The sequence below is a fragment of the Momordica charantia genome, unplaced genomic scaffold (genome assembly GCF_013281855.1).
Source record: "Momordica charantia cultivar OHB3-1 unplaced genomic scaffold, Mcharantia_2.0 BLBB01000169.1, whole genome shotgun sequence".
Classification (NCBI taxonomy): Eukaryota; Viridiplantae; Streptophyta; class Magnoliopsida; order Cucurbitales; family Cucurbitaceae; genus Momordica; species Momordica charantia.
Window position 1 is genome coordinate 123,425 of NW_028275325.1, and position 12,113 is coordinate 135,537.

Sequence of the window (12,113 nt, forward strand, 5' to 3'; positions counted from 1 at the left end):
AGAATCAAAATCCGAAAAGTCTTCTTTGTAGTTATAATGCCCAAATATCAAGTCGGCTCATTCGTATTTATATTGATCATTAGGGGCCTCTTGAATCTTCTATTTACCTATTTTTTTCTTTGATTTGTGTGTAATGCGACTTTACTCTTGTTTTCTTTATTATTGATAGGAATTCTCTTGTTAAGACCCTATGAATCAATTAAAACCTTAGATTCATACTAGAACCACGATGATTCAATAAAACCTTCCAAAAAAAAGTTCAAAAATTCCCTGAGTAAGAACCCTTGGATTATCACTTATTCAATGACTGAATATAATGAAAAAAAAGACAAAGAAACGTTTATCCTTTAACCAAAATAAGTATAAACGAAAGAATAAAATTTTTTGAATTTATCACTTCTAACTCTTTTTTCGAAGTCCGGCCACGAGGTCTGATAAGTATGAATCATAGTTCTAATATTTGTTCTAATATTTTGTAATCTATTTCATATATTCTGTGCTCCAGATACTAGCCTAGACTGAATATCCAACGAGATAAAATCATCTTGATCAAGATGACCGACTTCTTCTCTGTCGTATCCATAGGATCAATTATAACAAGTCACACACTCATATTCCGGAAATAAAAAAAAAAAGAAATTCCACGATCGAACTACCAAAAAAGAGTGGGCTAAAAAGCGGAGACCTACATACTTTACTTTTTATTGAAACGTTATTTAGGGGTTCTTGTGAATCGAATCTAATTCATTGAAATTCCGTCCAGTAAAATGGAAGAATTATAAATCTCCAAAATAATAGACAGGAATATCGCAAATAGACCCATCGCGACACCCATCAAAGGCGTAGTTCCCCACCCAGGAGCCACTTTACCATATTCCGAATTCAATGGTTTCAATAAATCCCCTACAATAGTTCGTCTTGGACCAGATCTAGAACTATCCTCAACGGTTTGTGTAGCCATAAATAATCCTATATTTTTTTTTTAATTCAGTGAGATCTGTTGACTTTGTATACCATTCCGTTGTAAATAAATGATCTTATCATAGATCCATTGTGGTCTTGAAATTATATAATAATGGAAACAGCAACCCTAGTTGCCATCTCTATATCTGGTTTACTTGTAAGTTTTACGGGGTATGCCTTATATACTGCTTTTGGGCAACCCTCTCAACAACTAAGAGATCCATTCGAGGAACACGGGGACTAGTTGAAGTAATGAGCCTCACAATATTGTGAGGCTCATTACTTCAATTGAGATAATGAGAAATCATTTCACCTTTTTAGTTGGAACTTTAGGCGGTTCGCGAAAAAAGATAGCGAAAAAAATTATTCCTAGAGTCGAGACTAAGAGGAATGTATAAACCAATGCTTCCATAGATTTGATTTCGGTTTACAATTATAGCTTCCATACCTGGTTAGTTGAGATCTTTTTCCGGATAAAAAAAAAGACCAAGACAAGAGTCAAAGAAATGAAAAGTCAGCAATCCGAATCAAGATTTATCCGGTACCCTATCTATGTCAAATCAAAAAATAAAGACAAAAAGTAACAGAGCAATCTTGTATCAAACCACTCTTCTTGTAGTTGGATCTCCAAGTTTTTGGAATGCCCCAAATTCTACTTGAGCATCCAAATCTGGGTCAATCCCAGCAAAGACATCTCTGAACAAGGTTCTAGCACCATGCCAAATGTGTCCAAAGAAGAAGAGCAAAGCAAACGAAGCATGCCCAAAAGTAAACCAACCCCTTGGACTGCTACGAAAAACCCCATCGGATTTCAAAGTAGCACGATCTAATTCAAAAATTTCACCCAATTGAGCACGTCTAGCATATTTTTTCACAGTAGCAGGATCACTATAACTGACTCCATTGAGTTCACCGCCATAGAACTCAACAGTTACACCGACCTGTTCAACACTATACTTCGATTCTGCTCTTCGAAAAGGAACATCGGCTCTAACAATTCCGTCTCCGTCTACCAAAACAACCGGAAATGTTTCAAAAAAAGTCGGCATACGGCGTACAAAAAGTTCGCGCCCTTCTTTATCTCTAAAAATAGGGTGTCCTAACCACCCAACAGCTATTCCATCCCCGTTGTCCATGGAACCCGCTCGGAATAATCCACCTTTTGCGGGATTATTACCGATGTAATCATAAAAAGCTAATTTTTCAGGAATTTTAGACCAAGCTTCTGATAAACTTTGATTTTCGGCTAGCCCGGCACCAACTCTTCGATATATTTCTTGCTGGAAGTATCCCTGATCCCATTGATAACGAGTGGGCCCAAATAATTCAATCGGGGTAGTTGCTGAACCATACCACATAGTTCCAGCAACAACAAAAGCTGCAAAAAAGACAGCAGCGATACTACTCGAAAGGACGGTTTCAATATTTCCCATACGTAATCCTTTGTATAGACGTTGGGGTGGACGAACACTAAGATGGAATAGGCCCGCTAATATGCCCAATGTACCTGCTGCAATATGATGAGAGGCTATTCCGCCCGGAACAAAAGGATCAAACCCTTCGACACCCCACGCAGGATTTACAGCTTGTACCCTTCCGGTTAATCCATAAGGATCGGATACCCATATTCCCGGACCATACAATCCTGTTACATGAAATGCGCCAAAACCAAAGCAACCCAACCCTGAGAGAAATAAATGAATTCCAAAAATCTTCGGCAAATCCAAAGAAGGTTTTCCTGTACGTTCATCACAAAATATTTCTAGATCCCAATATACCCAATGCCAAATAGCTGCTAAGAAGCACAATCCAGAAAACACAATATGTGCTCCGGCCACACCTTCGTAACTCCAAATACCCGGATTCGTTATAGTCCCTCCTGTGATACTCCAACCCCCCCATGAGTTGGTTATTCCTAAACGAGTCATGAAGGGTATAACGAACATACCTTGTCTCCACATTGGATCAAGAACAGGATCGGAGGGATCAAAAACTGCTAATTCGTATAGGGCCATTGAACCGGCCCAACCAGCAACTAGAGCTGTATGCATTATATGAACAGAAAGCAAACGACCGGGATCATTCAATACAACGGTATGAACACGATACCAAGGCAAACCCATGGAAATACCCCTTTATCAACGAAAAATAGACACTATGTAACTTTATTGCACTGAAAAAAACTATGCTATGGACCTCCCCTTTTGAGGGGATTATCTTGGCGAAAGGATTAATATTTGGTCTATTCTTTTAGTAATAATGGAACAATTCTATTCTATTCGTAGGAACAAAAAGAAGCAGATCTATTCTATACTCGATAAGTACCAATACGCAATGGTGGATGGGAATTGATCTTATTTTATAATAATGAATGTATACATATTTGTTCATCATTCAAAAGACTTATTCGCAAGAATTTTCCTTTATTCATTCATTTTGTCTTCCTTTTTTATGAACTTATTCAATATATGTCTATGTATAAAATATGCTAAAAGATAAAATCTGATAAAGGCCCATCTTATTTATTAAGACAATAAACCTGTTGTTACGCTTCCACATCAAAGTGAGCTATAGTACTTAATTATTTTTTCTTTGCTTTAATGCCTATTGGTGTTCCAAAAGTACCTTTTCGAAATCCTGGAGAGGAAGATGCATCGTGGGTTGACGTATAGTGCGACTTGTCAGATATATTGGGTCATATGGTATTTCCCCGTTCTCTCCCCCGATCGAGATATCCTCTCTTCGCCCAAGACGGATTGATTGAATTATCAAAAATTTGGAGCGTGAAGTGCAATTAGATCTATTTTTTGGGGGGGGTATCCAGATTAATATTATCAATTAGAATAATTTATGGTTTTCTTGGTTGTACTAAAAAAATGAAGTATCCAGGCTCCGCTTAGAAAAAACTCAATTTGTAATCTATCTATTCTATGATTACTACTTGTATCATATTCTATTTATAAATTATAAATAGCATTGATATAAAACTTTTAATCAATCGAGTAATATGATGAATACGTTGGTTGAATATTTGGTTAAAAGCATGAAATAAATTGAAAAAAAAAAGAAGTCGTAGCAAAAAGACATGCTATTGGGGCATTTGTCCTATATGTGCAAATCCAAATCGGGCAGATCTTTACTCGGAGTAGAGCATAAACCTAAAAGAATTGAAGAAGACCATTCGGGAACAAGAAAATGACATCGCAATTTAAATTTGATCTCGATGAAACAATACATCAATGAAAAGTTAGTTCGATAAATTAAAAATTTAATGAATTGGTTTTTTATTTATTGAAATTTATAGTATAGATAAACGACCGCGGGCCAAAGGACAAAACTCACCTTTCTTGAAAAATGGAAGGGAAGAAAAAGCCCCTTCATTAGAAGTTAGAAAGAGTCCTCTAAAGAAGGATAGAATCTAAACATTGATTCTTTTTTTCGCTATTTTTTTTGAACCGTATGCATCAAAAGGTGCCCGTACGGTTCTTAAGGGATACAATTTTATCCTAATCAACCGACTTTATCGAGAAAGATTACTTTTTTTAGGCCAAGAGGTTGATAGCCAGATCTCGAATCAACTTATTGGTCTTATGGTATATCTCAGTATAGAGGATGATACCAAAGATCTGTATTTATTTATAAACTCTCCCGGTGGATGGGTAATACCCGGAGTAGCTATTTATGATACTATGCAATTTGTGCGAACAAATGTACAGACAATATGCATGGGATTAGCCGCTTCAATGGGATCTTTTATTCTGGTCGGAGGAGAAATTACCAAACGTCTAGCATTCCCTCACGCTCGGCGCCAATGAGTTTTTTTTTTGAGACAAAAAAGAAAACTATGCCTTCGCCATATAAAATATGAATATTAAGTAATAATAGCATGGCACTTTGAATTCGATATGAGAATTTTTTTTCTTGTTTTTTTTTTTCTAAACCATTAGATTATGTATCGAAAGAGTAGTATGAGATAAAAGGCATTTCCGATTTTAGCTGATTTATCGGAGGCCTCTTTCAGCGTCACAAACTTTTTTGTTTTCACGACGGAAGGCTCTTAACAATATTTCCGTTATGAAAGACTAGGAAATATTTATTTATATTTTTTTATAATTTAACTAGGAAAAAAAAAAAGAAACTTTGGGATTGCTGAATAACAAACGAAATAATAAAGCAACGGAACCATCATAGTATTTTTAAATTACAAAAAAAAAAGGAAGGGTGGTTATTGGATCATTTACTGCTCTGGGTCTGATAGATCCTCTATTTTCTATTCCTTCGATGGAAGGTAAAAATGAATTCCATTGTGGAGCCGTATGCAATGCACAAAGGATGCCTGTACGGTTGTTAATCCTATCTTTTTTCTTATTATCTTTGACTCATCACGATCATGCGAGATAGAGAAAACCTTTTATTAAATCATCAGGGTAATGATCCATCAACCTGCTAGTTCTTTTTATGAGGCACAAACGGGAGAATTTATCCTGGAAGCGGAAGAACTACTGAAGCTGCGCGAAACCATCACAAGGGTTTATGTACAAAGAACAGGCAAACCCTTATGGGTTGTATCCGAAGACATGGAAAGGGATGTTTTTATGTCAGCAACAGAAGCCCAAGCTCATGGAATTGTTGATCTTGTAGCGGTTGAATAAAAAATAGCAGGGATTTCACGCAAAAATCCGAAATTTTATATTTTATCTTCTTACCGGGGGTTAATATAATATTTTCTATTACTATTAATACTATTAATATAGAATATAGAAGTAATTCATAATCATCCGGTTAGGATTGATCTAAACCAACTCATTATGTATACAATTCAACATGCCAACTATTAAACAACTTATTAGAAACACAAGACAGCCAATCAGAAATGTCACCAAATCACCCGCCCTTGGGGGATGCCCTCAGCGTCGAGGAACATGTACTAGGGTGTATGTGCGACTCGTTCAGACCATGGACCGGGACAAAAGAAAGTACAAAATTTTTCCCGTATCAGTGATCAGTACCAGTGAATAGGATAGAATGAATGGAAGAACTCCGTTCACTACCTAAAAACTAAAAATAAATAAAAAAGATTTAGTATATCCTTTTATTGTGTATCAAATTTATGGTTTCTATTGGTGCAAATCCAATCACTTCAATTTTAGATGAGAAAGAATTCCCCATTGGTAACAAATGCTTATCCATTAAGCAGAGGAAATCCTATTTAACAGAAAGATTATGGCCTTATTCTTCCAAGAACGGACTAAGAGGGTCAGCTACCCAACTAATCTTCATAATTAAATACCGTTACTGTATAGGTGGATCTCGTTGTGAAAGACCGATTACTAGTTAATTCATGGGTAGAGCCAAAGAGGGTGAACTGTACAAGTTAACAATAACATTGATGAAATAAAAGAAGGAGCTCCGGTGTATAGAGAGGACCTCACCGTTTAAGAAGTAACCATAGAAACGAAGGAACCCACTATTTCTTTATCCATTTCTATTTTTATTTATTTACTCTATGTTTGTTTTTTTTTTTTTGATACTTAGTATCAATACAATTTCGTATTTTAAGGTGACTAGAACAAAAAAAGAAATCGTGGTCGGGAAGGTTATAGTAGCAAAAGCCATTGGAATTTTTATTTTATACATTGGAAAAATCCGTTTTGTTATTAATAGACTAGGAAAGGAGAAAGGAATAACTGAAAGAAAGGAAATCAATTAGTTATTCATCAAAGTTTCATTTATTCAATGACTAGAATTAAACGAGGATATATAGCTCGGAGACGTAGAACAAAAATTCGTTTATTTGCATCAAGCTTTCGAGGGGCTCATTCAATACTTACTCGAACTATTACTCAACAGAAAATAAGAGCTTTGGCTTCAGCTTATCGGGATAGAGGTAGGCAAAAAAGAAATTTTCGACATTTGTGGATCGCTCGAATAAATGCAGTAATTCGATATAATAAGGTATACTACAGTTATAGTAGATTCATACACAATATGTACAAGGGTCAGTTGCTTCTTAATCGTAAAATACTTGCCCAAATCGCTATATTAAATAGGAATTGTCTTTATATGATTTCCAATGAGATTATAAAATAAGAAGATTGGAAAGAATCCAGCGGAATGCTTAAAATGGAGTTCTCTGGAGAATGAACTCCGAGAAGGTAGAGTAGAAATTAGTATGATAAAATATGATAATATGATAAAGTAGTCAAAATGAGCAAATATGTTCAATAAAAAAAAGATTTATTATTCTTCCCCTATTCGTTTTTTTCTTACGCCACGACAAAAAAATCCAGATTTTCGGATTTTTCGAACAAAGCATCAATCTGCGGTTGAGTTTAGATTATAATTTAAATTCAATTGAAGAGTAAGCCTATTTATTCCTGGTTCTAAGACCACTAGTTCTAGCGGTCGACTCGCTTCTTTCAAATTGTTTCTCATTATTAAGAAAAGGTAACAAAGATAAAATACGAGCTTGTTTTATAGCAATAGTAATTAAGCGTTGCTGTTTTAAGGTCAATCTATTTACCCGTCTAGATAATATTTTTCCTTGTTCACTAATAAATCGACTAATTAAACTCATGTTTCTATAATCAATTCGATCCCCCGATTGAATCGGGGGCAAACGCCTACGAAAAGATCGTTTGGATTTAAGAAGGAGTCGCTTGGATTTATCCATGGTTTGTTTATTCCTTATCCCGAAAATCCTATTTCGATCGGATCTAAAATGATTTAGAATTAAGAAATAGGATTTGGTTTGTTTATATTTAAATCTAAAATATGTCTAATATATGTAATTTTTCATCTTCCTTGGATTGGAAAAGGGTGACACACAGACGATCGGTTCGATCTATTTCTTTATCTCCCCATGAATCGTATGTTTGTAACAACGGGGACAGAATTTTCTCAATTCCAACCGACTAGGCGTATTGTGTCTATTCTTTTGAGTAATATATCTGGAAACCCCCATTGATTCCTTATTAACACCGTTTCGAACACAACGAGTACATTCCAAAATAACTGTTACTCGGGCATCTTTACCCTTGGCCATGAACCTCCCTTGGATTTTTGATTCACGCAACTCTTCCATTTTCCGATCCAAAATGAAGAAAAGAAGAAAGAAAAAAAGATAAGTTGGTAACTCGAAATAAAATTATGAAAGATTTCGTTGCAATCAAATATAGTAATACAATGATTTCTAAATTTAGAATCGCAGTACAGTTTTTCATTTAAGTATCTTGTATGATATTGTTGCCCTAGCCATCACATTTTCATTTCCGTTCCGTTCTCACTCTTTTATTAATTCAATTGGACCCCGGCGCCGAGTCCGAGTTTGACTGAGGTTGAATACACTTTTATTGTTTCTCTTTTCTAACTTATTCTAAGTCTAAAAACTCTAAAAAAAAAGAAGGGGAAGGGGATTAGTCACAGATATTTGATTGTTTTTCTAATCTTCTTCACCCCTTCCCAAGTCAATAACTAGAATTAAAAAAATGGGAATACCAACGCATCTGGGAATAAACGATTGATCTCTATTAATAGACCCGCTAAAGACCCGAACCATATCGTACTTACTACCGGTGCCACGGAGAGATATGTTTTTAGATCTCGCATTTAAAACCCTCCTACTTTATAGTAATTTGTAATACATAATGGTATTACATACCATCAAATGTATATATAGTTAATAACCGCTTGTATTGTCCGCGGAATTCCTAATTCAAATTGAAATGTACAACAGTTCAATTCGGTAGATATTCCCTTTTTTATTATAAAAAAAATATGTCGCTTTCCGCCCCCACAAATATTCTTTTTTCTTTACGGCGGATTTCATATTTATTATTTCATACGTATATAAGTCTTTTTATTATATTTTATATATGTTATATGATATGAGACAAAAAAGAAGAAATGGCAAGATAATTTGTGTATACCAATGGACGAAATAAAAAAAAAATGTGGAAAACAAGACAGGGATTCTCTACAATGACACTGTAGACCAATTGAAAGGGATGTAGCGCAGCTTGGTAGCGCGTTTGTTTTGGGTACAAAATGTCACGGGTTCAAATCCTGTCATCCCTACCTATTACTTATCGTCTGAACAGTAACGAGGAATCAATTGAGATCCATAAAAATTGAACATACATATACCGAATCAATCTTTTTTTTATTTAATTTTCTGATATTCTATATGATAATATATTTATGCAAGATATATTAGGGTTGCATTTAGTTTGATAATAAAACGCTCTTAGTTCAGTTCGGTAGAACGTGGGTCTCCAAAACCCGATGTCGTAGGTTCAAGTCCTACAGAGCGTGATTCGATTCTTGTTATTGTTAGATCGAAAATTATACTGAAATAATTCAACATAAATAAAAATTTGACCTCCTATAAAGCAAGTAGGAGGTCAATCAAAAAAAGAGCTGTTAATTAATCAAAGGTCCAACTGATCCCCCCGTCTGTATTGTAAATATGCGGTCACAAATAATCCAGCCAAAGTAATAGGAATTAGACCTAATACGATTCCAAATAGAAAAACTTCAATCATTTCAATTTAGTTGAACGAGGAAAAGGAGAGGTAATATCTATCCTTAAAATATTAATCTGTATTGCCCATGAATCTCAATGACCAAGAATTGGAAATTGAATTGACAAGGTAAAGAACTCTACAATATATAGAATATATGGAATACCACAGAAATGTTTCTTTTTTTGAATTGTGCATTCAATTTATTTCAATCAAATAAGTCGTATCTTGTTCAGACCGATAAATAAAGCTGAGGTTATAGTTAAAACTGCTAGTAAAAAACCGAAATAACTAGTGATAGTAGGCATGACGAGGCTAAATGAAATACGTTATTTTTATCCATATGTTTATAAAGCACTTCCCTAAGTTTCTATTTTTGAAAGATACGCGGATGGATAAGTAAAAATACCAATTGAAAGAATAAATTCAATTGAAAGTTTTTGATTTATCTATTATTATCATTATAGATGATACTAACAAAAATCTTGTGACATAGGTAAGAAATCAATTCGGCATCTGTCTCTCTATCCCGCGATTCCGAATCAACGGATTCATTGGACAACTCAAGAGTTGTAAAAACTAATATTCTTATTATAAACAATAATTTTTTTATTAAAAATTAATTTAATATATAAATCTATTAACTATTAAATGGATTCTAAATAATTAGAAAGATAAAATATATAAAAAAATTTTTAATATTAAAAAAAAAAAATAATAATAAATAAACTATGTTGTGTAACTTGATTCCAAAAATGAAATGTTCTTTGAATCGCTGAAGAATGAATGACCTTATAATGCCCTTTATTTTAATTTTATTCCAACTAATTAAATTTTCAGTAGTGGGTTCATTCCCATAAAATCTTGAATAAAAAGAAAAAAGTATCGCACGATCAGATCACTCGAAACTAGGTTCTACATTTTTGCTTTCCATATTAAAACCATTCTTCTAATTAGTTGAAGAACGATCCTTTGAGTCTAATATAACAACAATAATGCGTGCATTACGAATATTGATTATTATTTTATTCGTTGTTCTCTTTCTTTCATCGAATGGTATGTACTACTGTTACTTGTTACTGGACGACTAACCAATTCCTTAAAATAAAAAAAAGATTCAAACAAAAAATATAACTACAAACACAAAAGGAATATTTCTAGATTTCACGTCTAATTTAATTTAATTTTGGAACTATGAGAATCTGCTTCCTGAATTATTATAAACCAACCAGTAGGATTCACATTTTACCCAATCTTCGGTTTCTAGCCCGAAGCCAATAACCGAGACAACCCTTATACTACTACAGGAATTTTCCGAATTTTATATTGAATGAATGGTACATGATTCTACATCGACAAGCACCAAGAAAAGAAGAAATTAATTATTTAGTGCTTCATTTCGATACTGATTGTGAAATTGCGTTGCTGCGTCAGAAGAAGGATAGCTATACTGATTCGGTATACTCTGAAAACACCCTCGGTACAATATTGACGATCTTACAAAGATAAAATTTCAGTTAATTTCCATTTACTGATCTCATCTTTTACGGAATCGATCACCTTTTGACTGTACAAGAATATGTGGAGCTCGGCATGTCTGGAAGCACAGGAGAACGTTCTTTTGCTGATATTATCACCAGTATTCGATACTGGGTCATTCATAGCATTACTATACCTTCTCTATTCATTGCAGGTTGGTTATTCGTCAGCACGGGTTTAGCTTACGATGTTTTGGAAGCCCTCGTCCAAATGAGTATTTTACAGAGAGCCGACAAGGAATTCCATTAATAACTGGCCGTTTTGATTCTTTGGAACAACTCGATGAATTTAGTAGATCTTTTTAGGAGGACCAAATGACTATCGATAAAACTTATCCTATTTTTACAGTGCGATGGTTGGCTGTTCACGGACTAGCTGTACCTACCGTTTCTTTTTTAGGGTCAATATCAGCAATGCAGTTCATCCAACGATAAACCTAATCCGAATTATAGAGCTATGACACAATCAAATCCGAACGAACAAAATGTTGAATTGAATCGTACCAGTCTCTACTGGGGGTTATTACTCATTTTTGTACTTGCTGTTTTATTTTCCAATTATTTCTTCAATTAAATAAAAGAAAATACTAAATAATAGTACGAATTATCTTATCCCATTCGGAAGGATATCATCTCATAATTATCTATGACTGTTTCTGTCTCTAGCACGACCACTTGATGAAATGTGGAGGGAAGTGGGACAAATGGCCGAGACTACTGGAAGGATTCCTCTTTGGATAATAGGTACTGTAACTGGTATTACTGTGATCGGTTTAATCGGTATTTTCTTTTATGGTTCATATTCTGGATTAGGTTCATCCCTGTAATAATCGGATGAACTGAGTTGTAGACATGAAAGCGTAAGAACTCAACAGGATCCCCCTCGAATCAGAAAAAAAAGAGGGGGTAGGTCCCGTTGAGCTCTTACTAATTAGAATAATTTATTCGTATAAATGACAAAATGTATCTTTCCGATGTTTCAAAAAACTTCATTTCTTTATAATTATGAATTGCTTCAAAAAGTTGATTCAGAACATATCTTTCGCGATAGTATAGGTCGAGACTTTCAAAGTGAAAAAAAAAGAAAGAG

The 12,113-nt window shown here is 34.4% G+C and overlaps 2 non-coding genes and 1 pseudogene across 2 annotated transcripts; all 3 read left to right on the forward strand.

The window, feature by feature from the left end:
* Positions 1-8,965: 8,965 nt before the first annotated feature.
* Positions 8,966-9,039, forward strand: TRNAP-UGG (transfer RNA proline (anticodon UGG)). Its single transcript has one exon. It is a non-coding gene; the product is annotated as a tRNA-Pro (tRNA).
* Positions 9,040-9,202: 163 nt separating this feature from the next.
* On the forward strand, positions 9,203-9,276 carry TRNAW-CCA (transfer RNA tryptophan (anticodon CCA)). Its single transcript has one exon. It is a non-coding gene; the product is annotated as a tRNA-Trp (tRNA).
* A 1,005-nt stretch (positions 9,277-10,281) lies between these two features.
* On the forward strand, positions 10,282-11,572 carry LOC148207223 (uncharacterized; annotated as a pseudogene).
* The last annotated feature ends 541 nt before the right edge of the window (positions 11,573-12,113 follow it).